The sequence below is a fragment of the Megalops cyprinoides genome, chromosome 17 (assembly GCF_013368585.1).
Source record: "Megalops cyprinoides isolate fMegCyp1 chromosome 17, fMegCyp1.pri, whole genome shotgun sequence".
Taxonomy (NCBI): domain Eukaryota; kingdom Metazoa; phylum Chordata; class Actinopteri; order Elopiformes; family Megalopidae; genus Megalops; species Megalops cyprinoides.
In genome coordinates, this window is record NC_050599.1 from 30,296,665 (window position 1) to 30,302,664 (window position 6,000).

Genomic DNA, 6,000 nt, shown 5'->3' on the forward strand with positions numbered 1-6,000 from the left:
TAGCTCACAAGACTATTGCTCAGAGAGTGACCGTTCTAAACAAACTGAATTAGAACACTAAAGCCGTTTTCACATATGAACTCCGGACAAAGTGCGGAGAATCAGGTCCGGAAATTGGCCGGAATTTCCCTTTCACACATTTTTTTTTTTAATTTTATTTACCAACCAGTACATTCACAGACAGAATATGTGGACATGAATCATGTTACAAAGATGCCAGGAGAGTACAGTGACATTGATACAGTAAACAGCAGATGTTCAAACAGATAAAAAAAATCTACACAGAGACAGAGAGAAGGTCATTCACAGAGGTGAAAACAGTTCAGAAGGAGGACAGTTTTTGCATCTTTAGGGTTTGTTGAGGTTTGAATTGTGCTGTTATATATTTTTATGTCATTGAGGAATATAGAGAGGAGTGGCTTGCTATTATTATACTTGCATTTGTGTATAAAGTATTTTGCTAATAAAAAGATTAAATTGATAATATAAAATATATCTTTTTCCTCAGGACTGAAGTCATGGAAGCCAAGTAAAACATGTTCTACAGGAAAATTCTAAATTATACTTCAAGCTGGTGCATAAAAATATTAGTAGATCTGACCAGAATTTTTCAGTATGACAGCAGAACCAAAATAAGTGTACTGATGTTTCAGGAGGCCCTTCACAGAAAGAGCATTTATTATCTAGATCATTTTCATTCTAAGAATAATTTTTTTTAGCAGGGTAATATCTATGTATAAGTTTATAAGAAACCTCTCTCACTTTATTTATTAAAATATATTTTAAAGGCAGGGAACAAACACTCTTCCAAGGGATGTCACAGATGAAACTAGCCCAATAGGAAATCACATAAGGAACTGTCAGAATGTCTCCTTGGAACAAGGTCCAAATGGCTCTATTGTTCTTACTAATCCTGGGTGAGAAGCAAATCTGTCCTATAGCTGAGGTACATTGGTCTAAGTCTGGTATATTTGGATTGTTGGCTCTTCAACAACATCACAACCCCTTGAGGTATACCATCAACAATGGTGGCAACACCGGTGGCGAACGGTGGTAATTTAAATTTAGATAAGAAATCAAAATAGTTAAGGAGAAGACCATTCTGATTCAGTAGTTGAGAGACCAACAGAATACCATAGTTCACCCAATTTTCTAGGTAAAGAGACTTGTTTTTATAAAGAATGTCTTTGTTATTCCAAATTAAATACTTATGTGGAGAAAAATTATGCTGGTAAATTAAGGACCAGTCTAAAAGCACTTGTTTATGAAAGCTAGCCAATTTAATGGGGGTTTTATGAATGCTATAGATACACATTAGAAGAAACTTGAGACCTCCTACTTTTGAGAAAACATCTTGCGGGATAAAGTTCCAGTTAGATGATGGGGTATTTAAAAATTGCCTAAGCCAATTTATTTTAAATGTGTTGTTAAGAGATGTAAAATCAAGAAAGTTCATACCTCCACGTGCATTGGTATTCATTATAACAGACTTTTTAATATAGTGTGTTCTATTCCTCCAAAGAAAATCAAATAACATCTTATCAATTTTTTTAGCAAGAGAGTTATCAATATATAGGGGGTGTGCCAAGTACGTAAGAGATTCCTTCGGCTTTTGTCAATAAAATTCTTCCTCTTAATGACAGATCTCTTTGCAACCAGCAGTTAAACTTCTTTTGAGTTTTGGATTAAAATTAATGAGGCATCTTAAACTATCATTTTTAAGGATTGTTACCCCTAAGTACTTGACTTGATCTTTGACTGGAATACCACAAGTACTGGACATTGAGTTATCTTTTACAGCCAACAATTCTCATTTAATATTTAGAAATAGTCTTGATGCTCTGGAAAATTTTTCTATAAGAGAAATAGCTTGAGGAACCTGGGAAGCATTCTTAAGAAAAAGTGTAGTCCATATATATTGATTGTAATAATTACAGTTTCTTCAAAAGAAATAATCAAAAAAACAAAAGTGACCTAATGGGTCAGCTTCATAGGATATTTCCTGTGAAGCTTTTCTTTAAAATGGCTACTCCAGCAAAATGAGAAGATCCGTGTGCAAGCCACAAATCATTACCCCATTGTGATCTCCAAAAATTTGTGTCCTCCTTTGTTGAATGGCATTCTTGAAAAAAACAGAAGCTAGTTTTGTAGTTCTTAGCATACATAAATAAGGCTTTTCGTTTTACACTGTCTCTTAACCCCCAGCATTGACAGACAAAAAAGACAGAGACATAAAAAAAAGAGAAAAAAGAAACAGGAGTAGGTACAATAACACCAAGTGTCAACTAGAGTAAACTACAACTCACTTGGGCTAAGTTGCACTAAAACTGAAACTGTATTAATTGTATCAGCACAACTCAGAAGTATAAACCATATCAAAATGCAATAGGTAAGAATAAGTTCAACATCCATAACCCAATATATTTATCTAAATACTCATTAAATAGACGTCCCATGGTTTTCCACTGCTAGCAGGCCTGAACATAGACATCATCAGGAGAAAGAACTGGCCTAATATTCAAAAATTACACCAAAAAAGGTGAGGTATTAAGATAATAGTTCTTTATAAACCATACTAACTACCCATCTCTCTTATTTCCAAAATTAAAATGAACCCAAATGAAATTGGAGTGTGGAGAGTCAGAAATTTCTGAAGTCATTGAACATTTTCAAAATTCAGCCCAGAACCTGACAGGGATATTAATCCTAGCCTATCATTTAAGACAGCTGTTACGTCCCAGATGGGTAATGGCATCCAGAGGTATGTATGCGGGACACAACACAAAAGGAAACAACCAGCCCCCGCTGGCTTGGACAGTGCAGGGCGGCAAAGAAAGCACAGACGCGGGAGCAATGTAGGGGAGCACGATATATATACAGTGTTTACAAGATGATATACAATGACAAACATTCACAGGAAAAGGGGGGGGGGGGGAGGACAACAGGTGGTGCCAAAGAAAAGAACAAAACAAAACAAAAACCAACCCTACATACCAATACAAATCCAACTGAATACAAAAAACAAAACGGCTGGCAGAGCCAAACAAAAACCTACCTACTCTAACTAACTAAACCAAAAATACACAGAAGCGGCACCCGCCTCTAACCTAACCCTAACACAGTGAACCCTCACATGGGGACCCCCCAGCTTACCTGTCATGCCTCCCATGACAACCGAAAGCAACCAAAACCGAGACAAGATCCACAATCGAAGTCAATAAACGATGCAAAATCAAAAACACGGAACAAGCAAGTTTGTAAGCAAATGATGAACATGAAGGATCAAAACAGTGAGCGAGTACCCCAAGAATCCAGTATCTTTAAATCGGGGCGCCCTGTTTCTGGTTGGCCAGGCCGGAACGAGGAGGCGGGGCGCAGCGCCGCGGGATACCTGCGTCAGGAGAGAGAGTGGAACAGAGCGGAAAACGAGATGCAGGCGGCCCAGACTCCACACGCCCAGTGCGCTGCACGTAACAACAGCACAAAGGAATCTTAGGCTATGTGTTCAATGTTATATTAATTGGACAGGTCATTGATTGAAACGTTTTTACCAGCAGTTACTGCAGTCGCCCCCTTGAAACCAGCCCTTTTTCCTTCCTTCATTGCTTTCTCCACCAACGGCCACAGTTTATTCCTGGCATCTTTGGCTTCCTGCGGCAAATCTTCAAAGATCTTTATGTTGTTCTGTGTAGATGTTCGAGCCTCTCTCCACACCTTATCCCTGTGAGAGCGTGAGATGAATTGCACGATGATGCGTCGGGTTCGCTTGCCATCCTGAGGACCAAGCCTATGCGCAATGTCCACCGTATTTGGAAGATACTCAGCTATATCCGGAGATACCCGGCCAAACAGATCGATGATGACTTTCTTCATGTTTTCACCTGGTTTTTCTGGGATTCCTGCAACCCGCAGATTCCATCGTCGTTTGTAAGAGTCCATCTCCGAGCATTTCTGATGAAGCCATTCGTTTTCTTTCTCCAGTCCACTGACTTTGCTTTGCAATAACTTCACTTTTCCATTGATATCCTCTAATTGCGCATTCACGAATTCCAATGATGCCATCAGTTCTTTTATCGATTGTGTGTTGCTATTCACAGCATTTTCCACAGATTTTGAAGAGATTCTTGTTGCATTCTTCCAACTTTTTCGATGGCTGCGAGGAGTACAGAGTTGGAAACAGTTGGACTGTCAGCAGGTCTGTGTTTCTTGGCAGGTTGTGACTCGGGAGTAACAGGTAACAGGGCTTCCCCTGCTACAGCATTAAAGTCAGTCTCCAATGATTTTCTTACATAGCCATGTAAGGCTCGTTTCATGTCGTTATCTGAATCCATAGACCCACTTGCTTGACTCATTTTCCTTGACGACTTTCTTCGCCGTCTCTCTCTAATAATTCTACACGCTAGCTTAGCAGGCAGTTTGCAATAGGCTAGTCAGTGTTGTAATTGATATAAAAGAGAGCCTTAAAGCTATCAGCAACTGTCAGTCTAAAAGCTTAGTAATGGGGTATTATAGCCAGTTGTAGTATACTTGTACTACTTAGCTGAATTATGCTCCAACAGTTTCTTCAGAGCTGATACCACATTACACCTCCTACAGCGCCATCTTGGCCTCCCTCTCTGCCCTTTCACATATGTAGCACACAACACGAGATTTTCCATGTCAGAAGCATTCTTACCTACAGGAAATACTCCGGTTTGGTTTAGGTGAGGGGCGGCGCCTGGGTAGAGTGTGCAGGAGGCAGGACATGATGCAAAAAGTACGCTGCAGAAATCGCAGTGGCTGTATTCGAAACCATCTACTGCATACTGTGTACTGCGTACTACACAAGTATATACTGTATACTGCATGCTATTTTTCAGTGTAGTACCCAGTATGTGACCATTAATAATTACATTTGTAGTATGTTACATTGTCGCATCATTGCGAGTTTAGAAATGTCCAGATTTTCCTCGTGGTATTTTCCAGTTAGACGCCACTTGCATTCTCACGAGTGAAAAGTATTGACGAGATCGCCTAAAGTATTCATGAGTTGAAGTATTTTCAGTATTTTTTTTTTCTTTTCAATGTCTTACCTTTTGGTGGCACGGGTACATATTGTGGCATGGAGGAGGAGAAGGTGAACATAGCTATTGTACTTTTGGGTAGCCTATAAAAAAATCACACATAGCCATCCAAATGGTGCTACCGGTACACATAATTTATTATTAATTATACATTTATTATAACAATAAGGTAAGTTTTTGTTGTTTGCTATGTAATGTTAGGTCAGCAGTTCACCTATCTCACTATACCTATCACTATTACTTAGCTACAGCTTAGCTAGCTACTAACCAGATAATAAACTACTAACCAATTAATTAATCATCATAAGTTATAATAATCATAAGTTATTAATCATCGTAAGAGACAAGTTTTGGCAGTATAGCTATAGCTAACTATCTCTTTAATGATCATTGGACTCAAAATAGCATGTAATTGGATGTATCTGCAATGTCAGCGAAACATTGGAAAGCAATGTACAGGCACGCGGAAAAGAGTACAAGGCAGATGTTTGTATTCTTCTGGTTTTGCGCCAGTCGCATGATAGAAAGATAGAAACGTCATCAACACGCCCACTTGCTCGCGGTGGATTCTCCAGAACGTTGCCTGCTCTATTCACACATGGGCTCACTCTGACATGAGGCGGACTTTGTACTAGGAAGCTGGCAGAACGAAGTCCGTCACATGTCCGGTCCGACTGATTCGGACATTGCGCTCTCACATACAGCTCCTCCGGCTAAGGGCCAGATACGTTCCGGCGTCCAGTGCATGTGTGAAAGGGGCTTAACAATCTATACAATCTCATGTTGTAGCTTTCGCAAGCACACAAACTACAGACAATCTGCGCTGTTTCGTGAGCATGATCATTTACTCTATTTTACGCAATTGGTGTCAATTATTCTGTGAATTATTTGTTTTATTGTTAATCAAGGAGGATAACGGGGAACAGGTTGAAAGTAA